Raw genomic sequence first — 22419 nt, forward strand, 5'->3', positions numbered from 1 at the left:
AATTATAGTTTGTATTACAAATACAGTACTGTATTATCCTTATTAAATCATGTTGACCATGGATCATTAAGATCTCATGTTGATATGTATTACAAGTCATATTTCTTTTGAACTGCTAATCATTCATTAAATTGTGCATTATGTCTCAATTTTTCACTTCCTTGGATATACTGTACAGTACAAAAAGATAGGATAAAAATAAACCAGTAATATTTCTTTCATTATATTTTTCATTTAAATAACTGCATCAATATTTTTACAGCTGACAGGATTTGTTTTCCCATACAGGTGCATTATTTGTTAAAAAAAAAAAAATTTGGTTTATTGTTACACACAATGGTGCTACATAGCCTTCCCAGCTTGGTACCTTCTTTTAATACTTACTGATTAAAAAATAAATAATAAATACATTTTATTCAGGAAAAGTACATACAGTTGATTTACAAACAATGATGGATTTATAGGCAGAGCTAGTACATACAATACCTAAAGCCACTAATACTCATAGCATTTCGGGCAAGGTGTGGGGGGAAAAAAAACAGACTAAAACTTAATAGTAATCGGGATTAGGTATAAATTGTGTTGAAAGAAGGAATAAAAAATACAAAAAGGGGGTTAACATAGCATAAATCAGCAATTGCACATGTTGGTGAACAGCGTTGTTTAAAAAATAGCAAGACATGGGTTGACATTTAGGAGGCAAGTTAGGTTATATGGAGTTAATTTGGCAGTACTTGGTTTAACTCTTAAACTGGTTGAGAGAGGTACAGCCTTTGACATGATTCGGGAGGTCATTCCACATTCTGGGTCCCTTGATTTGTAGAGCACTTCTAGTTTGGTTACACACAGCCAAATTGAGTAACAGGAAGAGGTCTTGGACACAAATTTGTTCCATGCTAAATGTAGAGGAATCAGCTGAGTATTCCTCAAATAAAATAAGTTGCCTCAGCTTATAAGGTAAATAAAATAAGCATTTCTCAAATAAGTAGCTGCCTCACCTCACTGCCTTACTGCTACATAGCCTTCCCGGCATGGTGCCTTCTTTTGATAATTACTTGTTCCACACCCAAATTGTATAACAGGAAGAGGTCTTGGACCCCTACTTCCCCCTCTCTTTTTTAATAATCTATATAGTCATAATTATAGCTTTAAGTATTCAATGAATAAAGTTTTTGACATTTTTACCCTTTTCCTTACCTAACATCATTTGTGCAGCATATTTTTATTTTATGTCTCACCCAGATTTAATTTCAAAATAAAACCAAACTAAATAAATTAGAAATGGGTATGTATAGCTAAGGTACACCCTTACTACTAGGTGAACAGGCGCATTTGGTGATAGTAAATGATCCCATCAGGCAGGGCTCATCATCATCTCTCATATTTCATGTTCACCAGTGTTTATTTACTTAATAACTACTGGTATAATATCTTGCCATTATAAAACTAATTCTACTATCATCAAACACATATTTACTTCAAGTTTCAAGCAGAGAATGCATATATAACTAACACGAAGGATTCCTCTTCACTAGATTCACCAGCTATAATATTTTGGTCATGTTCCAATATCATAAATCGATCCCAGTGTTATGTAGTAGAGAAAAAATTACTTATATCCAGTTTACGTAAAGCTACGAGTGGTTGAAACCACACTTAAATCCAGGAATGAACTTACGAAGGTTTTTCCACTTAGGGTAGTTAATTGAATACGGACGTAGCCGCCACGAAGGCGCTAAGACGGAAAACGCTCTTAGCTAAGAGGAAAAACCTTCGTAAGTACCTTCCTGAATCCGGCCCCAGGTCGTGTAACTTTTTGCACATCCTAGTCCATGGGTTAAGGTGCACATCTGTGGTTATCCACAACATTGGTTCGATCGTGCTGTCCTGCTCTAAAGATTATATCATTGATTTATCACATTGTGTACAATATCTTTATACATTTAATATTTTTTATGTTCGACATACAATACTGTGGTGTAAATACTTTCTAATGAAAGGATTCTAAATGGGAAATTGTAAACAACGCCACACCTTAGGGATGGCATGTGACTGAAAGCTTTATTGTACAGATTTTAATGGACAACAAGATCCACAGCATTCACCCTTTATTTGTGCACATGATAGGACATACATTTGTGCATAATTTGATGCAGAAATCCCATGGAAAAAGCACTGTTTGAATTTTTTAGTAATATTAATTTAAAATTATCAGTCTTGGAGGAATTCTGCATTATCTAGATGCCAAATTCATTGTACAGGTCACTGACTAGATTAAAATCCCTATCTTGGACCAGGTTCCCATGTAGTACAAAATCCACTGAATTTATATTCAATATAGTATTGTATAGTGAATATTCTTTGCTTGAGCCAGTGAGCCCAACCACCTTACTGATACATCTCAGCGTAATACTGTAATGGGAAGGAGAGATACTGTATACAGTATAGTAACGGGAGGAACACGCAGTCAACAAGGTAGTACCAATAAAATCCTGATATACCATATAATTCAACATGACAAATGCACTATTGAAAGGAGAAGATAATTATATATTATGGTAAAAGGTTTACTATGAAATACAAAAGTACATATTTAACAATAATACATATGGCCTGCATTAATATATATTTTATACACTAAGTATAGTACTGTATAAACTGTTATACATACTGTACTTACAACCTGTAACTATATTTTAGAAATTCTAAATTCTGATACAGTCAAAATAAGAAATTAAGGAATGATATGTTTCCTTTGTAACCATAAAACAACAACTTTGCATAACTAAGCAAAATGGAAGAGGAGGCAGTCCTAAAAGAGGAATTAACAATTTACTGTAGAATCTGTCTTTATCCCCATGAACGCCCCTCTGATGGAGTAACCACAACTGAAACCTATTCAGGTAGCCCTATCTTAACATGCTCTTCTGATTTGTCCTCTTTCCTTTATGTCTAAGAATTATTAGCCAGCAGTAACTGGTTGGAGTTAATGTAATTTCATGATCAAAAAGATATTAGGCAGTTGATGTCACCTCGAAGAAAACTATAAAATCAGTGCTAGTGACTGATAACTTTGCCTGTCATCCGATCAGGTGACAGCCTGGCTCTACTGAATGGACAGTACTGTACTGTACTCCAAAAGTCTCCCTTCCCCCATACTGACTGCCTACCATTCCACTCCCAATTCCTTTTCACTCTTCTATTTCTAACGTGGTGATCAAGTCTTCCTTTTATGTCTAATATGGAGGCTATCTACTGTACTAATGTGGTTGTCACTCGAGGATCAACTCGTATGGTACTTCATATTCCAGGATATTTCAAGCTTTGACCTTCATGCTATTGCCTTTTACACTGGCATGAATGACATGATAATGTTATGGGACAATACAAATTTGTCCATTTGTTAAAGAAAAAAAAAGACAAGCTGCTTACAAGAAACTTTTGGATGGGAAGTATAACACAAGAATTATATAGTGCAGGCTACACAAATTAAAAGATTAACAAACCAAGCCATTTTGTAACTCATGCACATCATCAAATGTTGGCACTGTTCCATATTGCACATCATAATACAAACCTGGCACCATTAGCTAGTTTATTAAAACTAAAATTGTCACTGTCATTCAGCAGTACAATTTTAATACAAGTATGGTGAGGCAATTATACATTTCCATTCAACCAAAAACAATCGATAATATAGAACTGTTTATATATTGGACCATCATTGGCTGTGGGTTTTGAAGGTAGGACATCACAACTGCAGAAATGGACAACCTGAAATGTTAATATAATTAGTAAATTATTTGTGACAAGCAAATAAAAGTATATTTGTTTAATTATGATAATTTACTTTGAAAATCAGAACTATTAGCCAGTAACAATGGGTTGGATTAATGCAATTTAAATTACATTCAATAACAAAAGACAATTATGCAAGTGTTGTCACCCTTAGGAAAATCATGAAGTCAATGCTATAGTGACTGACAAGTAAGCTCAGAAAACTACTGACAGGGCTCTCCCAAAAATAACAAATCAGAGCAAGAGAGATTGTTGAAACACAGGGAATACAGAGGACATACTCAGCACACAAACACAATAAAGTACATAAATTATTGGGACCATTTGAAGCTCCCAAAATGTACTCTGGAAAGGAGACAAGAGAGGTATCATGTACTGTATACATGGACTGAACTCCAGGTCCAAAATTTGCACAGTATTATAACATAGTGGAGTGAACAATATGGTAGGAAATGCAGAATAGCGCAAGTGAAGAAAAAATGTGCCACAGAAACAGTCATAGAACACTGTATGAATATCCAGGTCCAAAATTTGCACAATATTATAACAGATGCTATATCGATGATGATACTTTTCAAAACACTTGTGCTCTCTAGAGTGGAGTACTGCTGCACAATGACAGCCCCTTTCAAAGCTGGAGAAATTGCTGACCTGGAGAGTGTGCAGAGATCCTTTACTGCTAGAATCCACTCAGTAAAACATCTAAACTATTGGGACCGACTAAAGAGCCTAAATCTGTACTCCCTTGAGCGCAGGCGGGAGAGATACATAATAATTTACACGTGGAAAATATTAGAGGAGCTGGTCTCAAACCTGCACACAGAAATAACATCACATGAGACCAGAAGACATGGAAGGATGTGCAGAATACCCCCGTTGAAAAGCGGAGGTGCAACAAGTACTCCGAGAGAGAACTCTATCAACATCAGAGGCCCGAGACTGTTCAACACGCTTCCGCTACACATAAGGGGCATAACTGGCCGACCCCTCACAGTGTTCAAGAGAGAACTGGATAAGCACCTCCAAAGGATACCTGATCAACCAGGCTGTGACTCGTACGTCAGGCTGCGAGCAGCCGCGTCCAACAGCCTGGTTGATCAGTTCAGCAACCAAGAGGCTTGGTCGACGACCGGGCCGCGGGGACGCTAAGCCCCGGAAGCACCTCAAGGTAACCTCAAGGTAAGGTAAGGTAGTGGAGCGAACAATATGGTAGGAAATGCAGAATAGCGCAAGTGAAGATTAAAGGTGCCACAGGAACAATCATAGAACACTGTATGAATATCAAAGGACCATGGCTCCTTAATATCCTCACAGCAAATAAAATAAGTATGGCTGGAACAAAAGTATTTCTTCAAGAAAAAATTAGAGTTTCCTGCAAGAAGTGCTGGACTAACTAGATTGTAAGTGGGAATATGGCCCTGCAGGCCACTCCAAGCAACAGTCTACTGGACCAAGATCTTGCACGTCATGCCTGGCCCAGGCCAGGCTTGGAGAAAAGAAATCCCAGAAACCCCTTATCCAGGTACAAATCCAGATCCAGGTAATGAAATGCCCTTTTCAGGCATGTAGTCAATCGCTCACCTCCCAGTCCTGTTCTCTTCCTTATAGAATATTTGGGGGTTCCATTTAGGCTCAACGAGCGGGGATGGCAGGCTAGCTGGGACTTTAGGTGACCTGACCCACCATATGATGGTGGTCAGGCACATCATGGTTCAACCTGTCCTCTTGAAAATAACGTCGCTTTTCGTTCGAATGCATGCTATATCCAAAAATGAACGTAATTTGAAATGAAATTGGCTCACGAAAGTGACATACTGTCGCGTTTTCTCTAAGTCCTCTGGCTTACTTGGAAAGGTTAGGAGAGGAAACTTTCATTTAACGTTTTTCATAGCTTTTGAAACTTGAGGACAATTTCCTGCCCTCCTAACCTACGAGAGGACCCTTAACTTACTGTTTTGAAACAAAATCCAAAATTTATTTTAATTTTTTTATTTTTAAATTACGTCCATTTTCGGCCATATGGGCAAACGACCAAATTCAGACGTAATTTGTAAGAGGACAGGTTGCACAGTTAGGGTATTTACCCCGTCGCAATGTTTATTTGCCTTAGTACACCAGGTTTTGGCCTTGTGTAAAGTAAAGTATATGTTAAAATGTGACATGCTATGAGGACAGGTTGTACCTTTATGGGTTTAGTAATATACAAATTTCAGAAGAAAACAAGATAAACCTTACATGAAGCTGCTGAGCATTTGTTTCGTATCGTCATTGACTCTCGAGTTGGCAAAGCTGATGCAGGAGCAGTATAGCGCAACCCAAGCACACCACTTCAACTGCAAGTAAGAAATAATGAGTTCACTATAGAGTATCATTTATAACAACAATGTCTAAAATTTCTATAATCATAGTTTTAATAATACAGTATTTGGAGGATTAAAATTCATAAAGTGAGTAGAAATCACATTCCTCAATATAAGTATTATAAGATTAAAACCCTAAATAAGAAAATGATCCAAGATAAAGTCTGATATTATTTACTTAAAACATGTACCATATGAAACATGTACCATATATAAAACATATATATGTGAAAATTAAGCATTGAATACTGTATAATTAAACATCTTTTTCTGGTAGGCCCTTGATTTACCCATCTTCCACCAGATGACAGCCCTGAGGATTACCTGAGGTTTCAATCAACTTGCCTAAAAGGTCAACACTTCAAAAACGAAGGGTGAACAGGAGCACTGTCCAGAGCGAACGATGCACTAGAACCGCTACCCCAGCCAGGAACCAGGAGATATGGATCTACACATGGCCCAAAGCTGGATCCGAAGAACTCAACTGAAGCAGACTGAGGCTAAAATACTGCACTGCCAGCTATCAAAGATTGATCTACCTTCCCTTCCCGCCCAACCACTTGGGCTAGACAGTAGAGCGAAGGCCCATTTTTTTGCAAGCCGGTTTTCAATCCCCGACTGTCCAAGTGGTTGGGCACAATTTCGTCCCCATGTCCCATCAAAAATCCTTATATTGATCCCTTCCAAATGCTATATAGTTATAATGACTTAGTGATTTCTCCTAATAATTCTCTTCCCTTCCCTTTCCCTCCAGAAAGTAGAAAGGGCGTAAAAAGAGAGGCAAACCGCAAGGAATACAACTAAGAAGATTCCTGATGATCTAGAACTGCACGCTGGAAAGCACGACAGGCCGCATATAGTGTAAATATGCAACCACATCCCACAGCAGCAGCTCAAACAACTAGAGCAATGCTATCAAGGCAATCTTTGAAGACAACACAAATGGTGGAACCAGCTGGGAAGAACCCTGCTCTAAACATAATTACACCTGATCAACCAGGCTGTGACTCATACGTCAGGCTGCAAGCAGCCGCATCCAACAGCCTGGTTGATCAGTCCGGCAACCAGGAGGCCTGGTCGATGACCGGGCTGCGGGGACGCTAAGCCCCGGAAGCACCTCAAGGTAACACTGAGAAGAGCTCCAGAGTTGCACAAAAATGGAGACCCTATGCCAAATGGATCTAAAATTTGTGGTCCAACATGATCTATTACAGTATGTACTTATCATTTTGACAATGGCATATGATAGAGCAATCATTGGCAAACAATTCCATTTAAAAATCATAATTACAGTATATGACAATTATTGGTGGTCCCAACATAACATAATGACCAGGATTTACACAAACTCAACCATTCTTGACATAAATCCCAGTAAATTGAGGGTACCGGTAGTATAGTCGAGTTCGTTCTTGACTCGCAATCTAGAATTCTGGGTTCAAATCCCAGGCAAGATAGAAATGGCAGGTGTGTATCCTATCACCTAATGTACCTGTTCACCTAGCAGGAAATAGGTACCCAAAAGTCAGTCAGCTTATTGTGGGGTTGCATACTGGGGAGGGTCAGTAATTAGACCCTAGGGATAGGGGGGAAAGAGGGGGGGGGAACCTGGATACAAACCTAACATGTACTGTATGTATAACCTGGCTGCCAGTCCTCCAACACAATGAATTATTATTATTAATAAATTATTCGCAAAAAATTCTTTTATGATGCGTCTTGATTATGGCATATGATACTGATCACGGATAATTTGGTATTAAAATTATAGATGTACACACACACACAACTTTATTGAAACCAAACATTCAAAAGGAGAGAACTTTTTCACCAAGCTTGAGAGAGGAAATGAGGAAGGGATAGTCTCACACCCTCCCTCCCTCTTCCCCCATGCCCAGCATTCAGCCGACTGCTGTTGCTTTATCACACTTTTGGCTCGCTTCACGCTCATGCCATAAATTTTTCAGTAAAGTGAAAATGTATTTTGACTTAATTACAATCTTCGGCACAATAATTACCGAATAATGGACATCCATGTTAGTCACAAGGGTTGAGTTGACGGTTCTCCAACCTCCTATCAATTAAAAAACTAGAAAGATCAGACCTATGTGACAGGTATTGAAGTATTATTAGTGTGACTCCAACTGTACACACAGAAGATGATGCAAGGCACCAACATGGCACACGAGTCAGAATCAGACATAACACACACTAAAATACCCAGCAACAGGCCTGGCCACGTGGACCGAGTCCCAAGCAGTACTGATGTAATGGCAACTCAAAAGGAGAAGCCCTGACTAGGACAACACCCAGAATCTTGAAAAATATTACTGGTGGGAATGGGTAATACAAACTAGCTACAAGGCAGAGAGTTGAGAAACAATCAGAATGAATGAACAGCTAAGGGCACACAAGATGGGTGCCTTAAACTGACAAGTGAAGCATGAATATAAACAATACAAAAAGCATGGCTCCCACAGAAAATGTTCCCATGAATGCCAACATCACTTACATACAATATACAGTAGTTCATAAAATATGAGTTGAAAACAAAAAAAACTGAGCAAGCTAGTGCCAGGATGAATAGGGATGATAGTGGTAGACAATAGGGATGATACCGTGGGCTTCAGAACAGACCCTATAATGCCAGAAACCCAAAACTTACTCTCATCATTAGAATTAGACCACACATGCTGAAGATCATGCCCTACCAAAACCCACCCCCAAGCCCTACCAAGAACCCAGCCCTAATACCTACCAAGAACCCACCCCAAGCCCTACCAAGAACCCACCCCAAGCCCTACCAAGAACCCACCCGAAGCCAGACAGACACCCACCTGGAGCCCGAACAGTCACCCACCCGGAGCCCGACCAGTCAAACACCCAGAGCCCGCCAGTTTAGTAAACCGGAGCCCGCCAGTTGAGTGAACCTGAGCCCGCCAGTTGAGTACCTGGAGCCCGCCCCGAGCCCTACCGAGAACCCACCCTGAGCCCGACCAAGAACCTATCCCGAGCCCTACGGAGGTTCCCCAAGCCTGAGAGCCTATCCCGATCCCGAAAGAGCCCACCCTGACCCCTACCGAGAACCCACCCCCCCAAGCCCTACCGAGAACCCACCCCCCAAGCCCTACCGAGAACCCACCCCCCCAAGCCCTACCGAGAACCCACCCCCCAAGCCCTACCGAGAACCACCCCCAAGCCCTACCGAGAACGCACCCCCAAGCCTACCGAACCCCCCAAGCCCTACCGAGAACCCCCCCCCCAAGCCCTACCGAGAACCCCCCCCCAATCCCTACCGAGAACCCACCCCCCCAAGCCCTACCGAGAACCCACCCCCCAAGCCCTACCGAGAACCCACCCCCCAAGCCCTACCGAGAACCCACCCCCCAAGCCCTACCGAGAACCCAGCCCAAAGCCCTACCGAGAAACTAGCCCAAAGCCCTACCGAGAACCCAGCCCCAAGCCCTACCAAGGACCCACCCGAAGCCGGACAGACACCCACCTGGAGCCCGAACAGTCACCCACCCGGAGCCCGACCAGTCAAACACCCGGAGCCCGCCAGTTTAGTAAACCGGAGCCCGCCAGTTGAGTGAACCGGAGCCCGCCAGTTGAGTGAACTGGAACCCGTCAGTTGAGTACCTGGAGCCTGCCCCGAGCCCTACCGAGAACCCACCCTGAGCCCGACCAAGAACCTACCCCGAGCCCTACAGAGGTTTCCCAAGCCCGAGAGCCTATCCCGATCCCGAAAGAGCCCACCCCGAGCCCTACCGAGAACCCACCCCCCAAGCCCTACCGAGAACCCTACCCCCCAAGCCCTACCGAGAACCCACCCCCCAAGCCCTACCGAGAACCCACCCCCCAAGCCCTACCGAGTACCCACCCCCAAGCCCTACCGAGAACCCAGCTCCAAGCCCTACCGAGAACCCAGCCCCAAGCCCTACCGAGAACCCAGCCCCAAGCCCTACCGAGAACCCAGCCCCAAGCCCTACCGAGAACCCAGCCCCAAGCCCTACCGAGAACCCAGCCCCAAGCCCTACCGAGAACCCAGCCCCAAGCCCTACCGAGAACCCAGCCCCAAGCCCTACCGAGAACCCAGCCCCAAGCCCTACCGAGAACCCAGCCCCAAGCCCTACCGAGAACCCACCCCCAAGCCCTACCGAGAACCCACCCCAAGCCCTACCGAGAACCCACCCCCAAGCCCTACCGAGAACCCAGCCCCAAGCCCTACCGATAACCCACCCCCAAGCCCTACCGAGAACCCACCCCAAGCCCTACCGAGAACCCACCCCCCAAGCCCTACCGAGAACCCAGCCCCAAGCCCTACCGAGAACCCAGCCCCAAGCCCTACCGAGAACCCACCCCCAAGCCCTACCGAGAACCCACCCCCAAGCCCTACCGAGAACCCACCCCAAGCCCTACCAAGAACCCACCCCCAAGCCCTACCGAGAACCCACCCGAAGCCGGACAGACACCCACCTGGAGCCCAAACAGTCACCCACCCGGAGCCCGACCAGTCAAACACCCGGAGCCCGCCAGTTTTGTAAACCGGAGCCCGCCAGTTGAGTGAACCGGAGCCCGCCAGTTGAGTGAACTGGAACCCGTCAGTTGAGTACCTGGAGCCCGCCCCGAGCCCTACCGAGAACCCACCCTGAGCCCGACCAAGAACCTACCCCGAGCCCTACAGAGGTTCCCCAAGCCCGAGAGCCTATCCCGATCCCGAAAGAGCCCACCCCGAGCCCTACCGAGAACCCACCCCCCAAGCCCTACCGAGAACCCACCCCCCAAGCCCTACCAAAACCCACCCCCCAAGCCCTACCAAGAACCCAGCCCTAATACCTACCAAGAACCCACCCCAAGCCCTACCAAGAACCCACCCGAAGCCGGACAGACACCCACCTGGAGCCCGAACAGTCACCCACCCGGAGCCCGACCAGTCAAACACCCGGAGCCCGCCAGTTTAGTAAACCGGAGCCCGCCAGTTGAGTGAACCAGAGCCCGCCAGTTGAGTGAACTGGAACCCGTCAGTTGAGTACCTGGAGCCCGCCCCGAGCCCTACCGAGAACCCACCCTGAGCCCGACCAAGAACCTATCCCGAGCCCTACAGAGGTTCCCCAAGCCCGAGAGCCTATCCCGATCCCGAAAGAGCCCACCCTGACCCCTACCGAGAACCCACCCCCCAAGCCCTACCGAGAACCCACCCCCCAAGCTCTACCGAGAACCCACCCCCCCAAGCCCTACCGAGAACCCACCCCCCAAGCCCTACCGAGAACCCACCCCCCAAGCCCTACCGAGAACCCACCCCCCAAGCCCTACCGAGAACCCATCCCCCAAGCCCTACCGAGAACCCATCCCCCAAGCCCTACCGAGAACCCACCCCCCCAAGCCCTACCGAGAACCCACCCCCCCAAGCCCTACCGAGAACCCACCCCCAAGCCCTACCGAGAACCCAGCCCAAAGCCCTACCGAGAACCCAGCCCAAAGCCCTACCGAGAACCCAGCCCCAAGCCCTACCGAGAACCCACCCCCCAAGCCCTACCGAGAACCCACCCCCCAAGCCCTACCGAGAACCCACCCCCCAAGCCCTACCGAGAACCCAGCCCCAAGCCCTACCGAGAACCCAGCCCCAAGCCCTACCGAGAACCCAGCCCCAAGCCCTACCGAGAACCCAGCCCCAAGCCCTACCGAGAACCCAGCCCCAAGCCCTACCGAGAACCCAGCCCCAAGCCCTACCGAGAACCCAGCCCCAAGCCCTACCGAGAACCCAGCCCCAAGCCCTACCGAGAACCCACCCCCAAGCCCTACCGAGAACCCACCCCAAGCCCTACCGAGAACCCACCCCCAAGCCCTACCGAGAACCCACCCCCAAGCCCTACCGAGAACCCACCCCCAAGCCCTACCGAGAACCCAGCCCCAAGCCCTACCGATAACCCACCCCCAAGCCCTACCGAGAACCCACCCCAAGCCCTACCGAGAACCCACCCCCCAAGCCCTACCGAGAACCCAGCCCCAAGCCCTACCGAGAACCCAGCCCCAAGCCCTACCGAGAACCCACCCCCAAGCCCTACCGAGAACCCACCCCCAAGCCCTACCGAGAACCCACCCCAAGCCCTACCGAGAACCCACCCCCAAGCCCTACCGAGAACCCACCCGAAGCCGGACAGACACCCACCTGGAGCCCGAACAGTCACCCACCCGGAGCCCGACCAGTCAAACACCCGGAGCCCGCCAGTTTTGTAAACCGGAGCCCGCCAGTTGAGTGAACCGGAGCCCGCCAGTTGAGTGAACTGGAACCCGTCAGTTGAGTACCTGGAGCCTGCCCCGAGCCCTACCGAGAACCCACCCTGAGCCCGACCAAGAACCTACCCCAAGCCCTACAGAGGTTCCCCAAGCCCGAGAGCCTATCCCGATCCCGAAAGAGCCCACCCCGAGCCCTACCGAGAACCCACCCCCCAAGCCCTACCGAGAACCCACCCCCCCAAGCCCTACCGAGAACCCACCCCCTCAAGCCCTACCGAGAACCCCCCCCCCAAGCCCTACCGAGAACCCACCCCCCCAAGCCCTACCGAGAACCCCCCCCCCCAAGCCCTACCGAGAACACCCCCCCAAGCCCTACCGAGAACCCACCCCCCCAAGCCCTACCGAGAACCCACCCCCCCCAAGCCCTACCGAGAACCCACTCCCCCAAGCCCTACCGAGAACCCACCCCCCCAAGCCCTACCGAGAACCCACCCCCCCAAACCCTACCGAGAACCCAGCCCAAAGCCCTACCGAGAACCCAGCCCAAAGCCCTACCGAGAACCCAGCCCCAATACCTACCAAGAACCCACCCCAAGCCCTACCAAGGACCCACCCGAAGCCGGACAGACACCCACCTGGAGCCCGAACAGTCACCCACCCGGAGCCCGCCAGTTTAGTAAACCGGAGCCCGCCAGTTGAGTGAACCGGAGCCCGCCAGTTGAGTGAACTGGAACCCGTCAGTTGAGTACCTGGAGCCTGCCCCGAGCCCTACCGAGAACCCACCCTGAGCCCGACCAAGAACCTACCCCAAGCCCTACAGAGGTTCCCCAAGCCCGAGAGCCTATCCCGATCCCGAAAGAGCCCACCCCGAGCCTGACCGGGAGCCAACCCCAAACCCTACCAAGAACCCACCCCCAAGCCCTACCAAGAACCCACCCCCAAGCCCTACCAAGAACCCACCCCAAGCCCTACCAAGAACCCACCCGAAGCTGGACAGACACCCACCTGGAGCCCGAACAGTCACCCACCCGGAGCCCGACCAGTCAAACACCCGGAGCCCGCCAGTTTAGTAAACCGGAGCCCGCCAGTTGAGTGAACCGGAGCCCGCCAGTTGAGTGAACTGGAACCCGTCAGTTGAGTACCTGGAGCCCGCCCCGAGCCCTACCGAGAACCCACCCTGAGCCCGACCAAGAACCTACCCCGAGCCCTACAGAGGTTCCCCAAGCCCGAGAGCCTATCCCGATCCCGAAAGAGCCACCCCGAGCCCTACCGAGAACCCACCCCCCAAGCCCTACCGAGAACCCACCCCCCAAGCCCTACCGAGAACCCACCCCCCAAGCCCTACCGAGAACCCACCCCCCAAGCCCTACCGAGAACCCACCCCCCAAGCCCTACCGAGAACCCAGCCCCAAGCCCTACCGAGAACCCAGCCCCAAGCCCTACCGAGAACCCAGCCCCAAGCCCTACCGAGAACCCAGCCCCAAGCCCTACCGAGAACCCAGCCCCAAGCCCTACCGAGAACCCAGCCCCAAGCCCTACCGAGAACCCAGCCCCAAGCCCTACCGAGAACCCAGCCCCAAGCCCTACCGAGAACCCAGCCCCAAGCCCTACCGAGAACCCACCCCCAAGCCCTACCGAGAACCCACCCCCAAGCCCTACCGAGAACCCACCCCAAGCCCTACCGAGAACCCACCCCAAGCCCTACCGAGAACCCACCCCCAAGCCCTACCGAGAACCCACCCGAAGCCGGACAGACACCCACCTGGAGCCCGAACAGTCACCCACCCGGAGCCCGACCAGTCAAACACCCGGAGCCCGCCAGTTTAGTAAACCGGAGCCCGCCAGTTGAGTGAACCGGAGCCCGCCAGTTGTGTGAACTGGAACCCGTCAGTTGAGTACCTGGAGCCCGCCCCGAGCCCGACCGAGAACCCACCCAGAGCCCTACCGAGAACCCACCCTGATCCCTACAGAGAACCCACCCCTAGTCCTACCATGAAAACACCCTGAGCCCTACAGAGAACCCACCCTGGGCCCGACCAAGAACCTACCCAGAGCCCTACAGAGGTACCCCAAGCCCGAGAGCCCTTCCCGAACCCGAAAGAGCCCACCCTGAGCCTGACCGGGAGCCAACCCTAAGTCCTACCAAGAACCCACCCCGAAGCCCTACCAAGAACATACCCGAAGCCGGACAGACACCCACCTGGAGCCCGAACAGTCACCCACCCGGAGCCCGACCAGTCAAACACCCGGAGCCCGCCAGTTTAATAAACCGGAGCCCGCCAGTTGAGTGAACCGGAGCCCGCCAGTTGAGTGAACTGGAACCCGTCAGTTGAGTACCTGGAGCCCGCCCCAAGCCCTACCGAGAACCCACCCCGAGCCCTACCAAGAACCCACCCCGAGCCCTACAGAGAACCCAACCCCCCCGAGCCCTACCAAGAACCCAACCCCCCCGAGCCCTACCAAGAACCCCCCCCCCCCCCAAGCCCTACCAAGAACCCACACCCCCCCCGAGCCCTACCAAGAACCCACACCCCCCCCCGAGCCCTACCAAGAACCCACACCCCCCCCCCCCCGAGCCCTACCAAGAACCCACACCCCCCCCGAGCCCTACCAAGAACCCACACCCCCCGAGCCCTACCAAGAACCCACACCCCCCCGAGCCCTACCAAGAACCCACACCCCCCCGAGCCCTACCAAGAACCCACATCTCCCCGAGCCCTACCAAGAACCCACACCCCCCCGAGCCCTACCAAGAACCCACCCCCCCCGAGCCCTACCAAGAACCCACACCCCCCCGAGCCCTACCAAGAACCCACACCCCCCCAAGCCCTACCAAGAACCCACACCCCCCCAAGCCCTACCAAGAACCCACACCCCCCCAAGCCCTACCAAGAACCCACACCCCCCCAAGCCCTACCAAGAACCCACACCCCCCCAAGCCCTACCAAGTACCCACACCCCCCCAAGCCCTACCAAGTACCCACACCCCCCCAAGCCCTACCAAATACCCACACCCTCCCCCCAAGCCTTACCAAGAACCCACACCCCCCCCCAAGCCCTACCAAGAACCCCCCCCCCCCCCCAAGCCCTACCAAGAACCCACACCCCCCCAAGCCCTACCAAGAACCCACACACTCCCCCCAAGTCCTACCAAGAACCCACACCCCCCCCCCAAGTCCTACCAAGAACCCACACCTCCCCAAGCCCTACCAAGAACCCACACCCCCCCAAGCCCTACCAAGTACCCACACCCCCCCCAAGCCCTACCAAGAACCCACACCCCCCAAGCCCTACCAAGAACCCACCCGAAGCCGGACAGACACCCACCTGGAGCCCGAACAGTCACCCACCCGGAGCCCGACCAGTCAAACACCCGGAGCCCGCCAGTTTAGTAAACCGGAGCCCGCCAGTTGAGTGAACCGGAGCCCGCCAGTTGAGTGAACTGGAACCCGTCAGTTGAGTACCTGGAGCCTGCCCCGAGCCCTACCGAGAACCCACCCTGAGCCCGACCAAGAACCTACCCCGAGCCCTACAGAGGTTCCCTAAGCCCGAGAGCCTATCCCGATCCCGAAAGAGCCCACCCCGAGCCTGACCGGGAGCCAACCCCAAACCCTACCAAGAACCCACCCCCAAGCCCTACCAAGAACCCACCCCCAAGCCCTACCAAGAACCCACCCCCAAGCCCTACCAAGAACCCACCCCCAAGCCCTACCAAGAACCCACCCCCAAGCCCTACCAAGAACCCTGCCCTAATACCTACCAAGAACCCACCCCAAGCCCAACCAAGAACCCACCCGAAGCTGGACAGACACCCACCTGGAGCCCGAACAGTCACCCACCCGGAGCCCGACCAGTCAAACACCCGGAGCCCGCCAGTTTAGTAAACCGGAGCCCGCCAGTTGAGTGAACCGGAGCCCGCCAGTTGAGTGAACTGTAACCCGTCAGTTGAGTACCTGGAGCCCGCCCCGAGCCCTACCGAGAACCCACCCTGAGCCCGACCAAGAACCTACCCCGAGCCCTACAGAGGTTCCCCAAGCCCGAGAGCCTATCCCGATCCCGAAAGAGCCACCCCGAGCCCTACCGAGAACCCACCCCCCAAGCCCTACCGAGAACCCACCCCCCCAAGCCCTACCGAGAACCCACCCCCAAGCCCTACCGAGAACCCAGCCCCAAGCCCTACCGAGAACCCAGCCCCAAGCCCTACCGAGAACCCAGCCCCAAGCCCTACCGAGAACTCAGCCCCAAGCTCTACCGAGAACCCAGCCCCAAGCCCTACCGAGAACCCACCCCCAAGCCCTACCGAGAACCCACCCCAAGCCCGACCGAGAACCCACCCCCAAGCCCTACCGAGAACCCACCCGAAGCCGGACAGACACGCACCTGGAGCCCGAACAGTCACCCACCCGGAGCCCGACCAGTCAAACACCCGGAGCCCGCCAGTTTAGTAAACCGGAGCCCGCCAGTTGAGTGAACCGGAGCCCGCCAGTTGTGTGAACTGGAACCCGTCAGTTGAGTACCTGGAGCCCGCCCCGAGCCCGACCGAGAACCCACCCAGAGCCCTACCGAGAACCCACCCTGATCCCTACAGAGAACCCACACCTAGTCCTACCATGAAAACACCCTGAGCCCTACAGAGAACCCACCCTGTGCCCGACCAAGAACCTACCCCGAGCCCTACAGAGGTACCCCAAGCCCGAGAGCCCATCCCGAACCCGAAAGAGCCCACCCTGAGCCTGACCAGGAGCCAACCCTAAGTCCTACCAAGAACCCACCCCGAAGCCCTACCAAGAACATACCCGAAGCCGGACAGACACCCACCTGGAGCCCGAACAGTCACCCACCCGGAGCCCGACCAGTCAAACACCCGGAGCCCGCCAGTTTAATAAACCGGAGCCCGCCAGTTGAGTGAACCGGAGCCCGCCAGTTGAGTGAACTGGAACCCGTCAGTTGAGTACCTGGAGCCCGCCCCAAGCCCTACCGAGAACCCACCCCGAGCCCTACCAAGAACCCACCCCGAGCCCTACCAAGAACCCACACCCCCCCGAGCCCTACCAAGAACCCACACCCCCCCCCCAAGCCCTACCAAGAACCCCCCCCCCCGAGCCCTACCAAGAACCCCCCCCGAGCCCTACCAAGAACCCACACCCCCCCCCCGAGCCCTACCAAGAACCCACACCCCCCCCCCCGAGCCCTACCAAGAACCCACACCTCCCCGAGCCCTACCAAGAACCCACACCCCCCCCGAGCCCTACCAAGAACCCACACCCCCCCAAGCCCTACCAAGAACCCACACCCCCCCAAGCCCTACCAAGAACCCACACCCCCCCAAGCCCTACCAAGAACCCACACCCCCCCCAAGCCCTACCAAGTACCCACACCCCCCCAAGCCCTACCAAATACCCCCCCCCCCCAAGCCCTACCAAGAACCCACACCCCCCAAGCCCTACCAAGAACCCACAACCCCCCAAGCCCTACCAAGAACCCACCCGAAGCCGGACAGACACCCACCTGGAGCCCGGACAGACACCCACCTGGAGCCCGAACAGTCACCCACCCAGAGCCCGCCAGTTGAGTACCTATAAAGCCTGCCCGGAGCCCCGACCGACAACCCACCCCCGAGCCCCGACCGACAACCCACCCCCGAGCCCCGACCGACAACCCACCCCCGAGCCCCGACCGACAACCCACCCCCGAGCCCCGACCGACAACCCACCCCCGAGCCCCGACCGACAACCCACCCCCGAGCCCCGACCGACAACCCACCCCCGAGCCCCGACCGACAACCCACCCCCGAGCCCCGACCGACAACCCACCCCCGAGCCCCGACCGACAACCCACCCCCGAGCCCCGACCGACAACCCACCCCCGAGCCCCGACCGACAACCCACCCCCGAGCCCCGACCGACAACCCACCCCCGAGCCCCGACCGACAACCCACCCCCGAGCCCCGACCGACAACCCACCCCCGAGCCCCGACCGACAACCCACCCCCGAGCCCCGACCGACAACCCACCCCCGAGCCCCGACCGACAACCCACCCCCGAGCCCCGACCGACAACCCACCCCCGAGCCCCGACCGACAACCCACCCCCGAGCCCCGACCGACAACCCACCCCCGAGCCCCGACCGACAACCCACCCCCGAGCCCCGACCGACAACCCACCCCCGAGCCCCGACCGACAACCCACCCCGGAGCCCCGACCGACAACCCACCCCGGAGCCCCGACCGACAACCCACCCCGGAGCCCCGACAGAGAACCCACTTGGGGCCCGACAGAGAACCCACTTGGGGCCCGACAGAGAACCCACTTGGGGCCCGACAGAGAACCCACTTGGGGCCCGACAGAGAACCCACTTGGGGCCCGACAGAGAACCCACTTGGGGCCCGACAGAGAACCCACTTGGGGCCCGACAGAGAACCCACTTGGGGCCCGACAGAGAACCCACTTGGGGCCCGACAGAGAACCCACTTGGAGCCCGACAGAGAACCCACTTGGAGCCCGACAGAGAACCCACTTGGAGCCCGACAGAGAACCCACTTGGAGCCCGACAGAGAACCCACTTGGAGCCCGACAGAGAACCCACCCCGCGCCCAACCTTTCATGGAGAAAATTGAACACCAGGCGACAAAAATAATTGCAGAATGAGGTCTAGTTTCATACCATGAACGGTTGAGGGTCACAGGGCTAACAACACTGCAAACTAGGCATGCCAGGATGGATCTCACCGAAACTATTAAAATATCGACTTGAATCGACTTGAGAATGGTCCAGGACGGACCGAAACTCGTCGTCCCTTCAACTTCTAGTGTGTGGTCTGGTCAACATACTTCAGCCACGTTATTGTGACTCATCGCCTGCCTATTAAAATATTGAACAGTTTCGAAGATATGGATCCAGAGAACAACTTCAAAAGGTCAGATGGAACACAAACAAGGAACAACGGTTTCAAGTCCAACAAGCCGCAGTGTAGGACTGAAAACATAAGCTATATTTTCACCCACAGGGTTATAAACCCATGGAACCGCCTATCTGCTAAAGCAGTAAATAACATAACACTTGAATTGTAAAATCCAATTTGAAAAAAAATCGGAACAAATGGGGGACCTGATCTGCTACCAGAAATTTTAGCCAAATATCCCCAGTCTGCTAACTGTAGGTAGTAACCGAGTGATTGTAACCTATCCACCGCTGCCCACTGGATGGGGGGCGGTGTGCAGGACAAACATAAATTGTGACAATAGCTCTCCACATATGTCAGGTGCTTAATTTAGAACCTGTACTTGAGGTCGATCTCGAACCCATTGTTGATGTGACGACTTATATTGAATTTTGTAACTAACTCATCAAGATTGTAACTTGCTTAGCTAAATGAATTGTGGGGTTCAGTCCCAGAGCCCATTATGTGCCTCTGTAACCCTTTCCACTACCGCCCAGCAGAGGTACAACAGGTACTCAGAGAGAACTATCAACATCAGAGGCCCGAGACTGTTCAACACGCTTCCACTACACATAATTAAGGGGCATAACTGGCCGACCCCTCACAGTGTTCAAGAGAGAACTGGATAAGCACCTCCAAAGGATACCTGATCAACGAGGCTGTGACGCATACGTCAGGCTGCGAGCAGCCGCGTCCAACAGCCTGGTTGATCAGTCCAGCAACCAGGAGGCCTGGTCGACGACCGGGCCGCGGGGACACTAAGCCCCGGAAGCACCTCAAGGTAGCCCCACAAGATGGGTATGGGGTGCATAATAAACGAACTAAACTAACATTGATAGGCATTGTTCGAAGCAAATTAACTCCATACGCGAAACCCCATTATATTATATAATTCTATATACTGTGTATATATAAGATATAAATATGTCAAAAAGAATTATCACTCTTACCTGGAGCAATGTTGCTGATGTCGGAATCAGCGGTACATGTTGTCGCGTTGGCGGCACCGACGATACTGACCTGCTGAGCTTTCAACGACCAACCGCCGTTTGAACGCCATTTTGAAATTCCAGGCGTACTACCTGTAAGTGCGTAAACTAGTATTTGCGTGCATTATAGGCCATTCCAAGAAACCTTATTGCTATGAATATCTTGTTATCTAACAAACGAATTATTTATGTTAATATTTTTAGCACATATGTTAAATTAGGCCATTTTTCATTTAGAGGGGGTATATATATATAGCTATTTACATTTTAAGTTTGAAAAATTACCGTACAAAATTGAATGCAAAGATAAGATAAGATTTATTTATACAACCCTGTTTGGAAATAAACTCCTTTTACAATGAAATAAGACGCAAATTAGAACTTCAATTGTGTAGTGAATTTATGCATTTTGTTTTGATTAAAAGCTTAGGTAGTACAATGTACTACTTCTACTACTAATACCATATTATATATGAGGGGCTACTAAATAAAATTAAAGCACAAGCATGTTCACCTATTATCATTAGCTGACAGGTGAAATAATATGAAAGTCGGAAACTATTTGATTCTCTTAGAATTTCTACTAATCCTTTCTTTCGTCGAGACCAATATATGTCAGTGACCCCTCAGATAAATTTCATTTGCAGAAATCAAATTATTCAGACCGTTTCAAAGAAAACGAGTTAGATATACTTTTATATTTTACCTGAATTTACCCGAGTCTGCAGTTTAATGCTGATAAATGTAAAGTTCTGAGGCTGGGTAATGATGATAGAGTTACAAGATACGAGCTTGATGGTGTTGAGATTGCGAAGTCGGATTGCGAAAGGGATCTGGGAGATATGATTAGTAAGAATTTAAAACAAAATGATCAATGCCTGAATGTTCGTAATAAGGCAAATAGGACACTGGGATTTATTAATCGAAGCGTTAGTAACAAGACACCTGGTGTTGTTCTTCAGTTATATCTTGCTCTGGTTAGGTCCCATTTAGATTATGCAGTTCAGTTTTGGTCGCCGTATTATAGAATGGATATAAATTCACTTGAACGTGTCCAGCGTAGGATGACTAAGTTAATTCCCCAAATTAGAAATCTTTCATATGAAGAAAGATTAACAAAGCTTAAGTTGCATTCACTGGAAGGGCGAAGAGTTAGGGGTGACATGATAGAGGTTTACAAGTGGATGAATAGGACATAACAAAGGGGATAACAGCCATTACATGCCCTTTCCACTACCACCCACAAGATGGGTATGGGGTGCATAATAAATGAACCTAAACTAACTAACTAAAAAAGTATCAACACAAGACAGAACACGAAACAATGGGTATAAATTGGATAAGTTTAGATTTAGGAAAGACTTGGGTAAATACTGGTTCGGTAACAGGGTTGTTGATTTGTGGAACCAATTACCGCGTAACGTGGTGGAGGTGGGGTCCCTCGATTGTTTCAAGCGCGGGTTGGACATGTATATGAGTGGGATTGGGTGGTTATAGATGCCTCGTATGGGCCAATAGGTCTTCTGCAGTTACCTTGTTCTTATGTTCTTATGATTCACTAACACTAGTGGCCTCGACGAAGACAGGAAGCCGCTTCTTGTTAGAAGCCGGCGGCCTGTCAAAGGTCCCCCCATTTATTTTGATGATTTTTTTCACGCTAGATCTTAAAATTCAACAGTGTTTTGACATTTACGGCTTCGGCGGGTAGGTAGTTCCATGGGTTTATAACCCTGTGGGTTAAATAGCAGCTCCTGTTTTCAGACCTACATTGAGGTTTGTTAAGCTTGAAACCGTTGTTCCTTGTTTGTGTTGCATCTGACATCTTGAAGAAGTTGTCTGGTTCAACATCCTCCAAATTATTCAGTGTTTTAAACGTTTCGGTGAAATCCGCTCTGTCATGCGTGGTTTGCAGTGTGGTTATACCATCTTGTATATAAATAAATAAGTAAATAAGGTTAGCTCTGTGGCCCTTAACCATTCTTGGTATGAGAGTTGACTTAGTTCTGGGATATTTATATCGGCCGGTGTTGAACTTTCTTCGGTGAAACTATATCTTAAAATAAAAAATAAAAAAATAAAATAAAATAAAATGTTTA

The 22419-nt window shown here is 50.9% G+C and overlaps 2 long non-coding RNA genes across 3 annotated transcripts; one reads left to right on the plus strand and one right to left on the minus strand.

Annotated features, from left to right (window-relative positions):
- The first annotated feature begins 1344 nt into the window (after positions 1–1344).
- Positions 1345–6473, plus strand: LOC123759598 (uncharacterized). Its single transcript, XR_011225493.1, has 3 exons — positions 1345–1775; positions 6012–6137; positions 6436–6473. It is a non-coding gene; the product is annotated as an uncharacterized lncRNA (long non-coding RNA).
- LOC123759597 (uncharacterized) lies at positions 2032–20631 on the minus strand. Of its 2 annotated transcripts, none has more exons than XR_011225492.1 (3): positions 20285–20631; positions 6034–6131; positions 2032–3774 (listed from the first exon to the last, which is right to left on the minus strand). It is a non-coding gene; the product is annotated as an uncharacterized lncRNA (long non-coding RNA). The 2 variants fall into 2 exon arrangements; XR_006773059.1 differs by lacking the exon at positions 20285–20631 and adding an exon at positions 8824–8836.
- Positions 20632–22419: the final 1788 nt, after the last annotated feature.

This window comes from Procambarus clarkii, chromosome 8, assembly GCF_040958095.1.
Source record: "Procambarus clarkii isolate CNS0578487 chromosome 8, FALCON_Pclarkii_2.0, whole genome shotgun sequence".
NCBI lineage: Eukaryota > Metazoa > Arthropoda > Malacostraca > Decapoda > Cambaridae > Procambarus > Procambarus clarkii.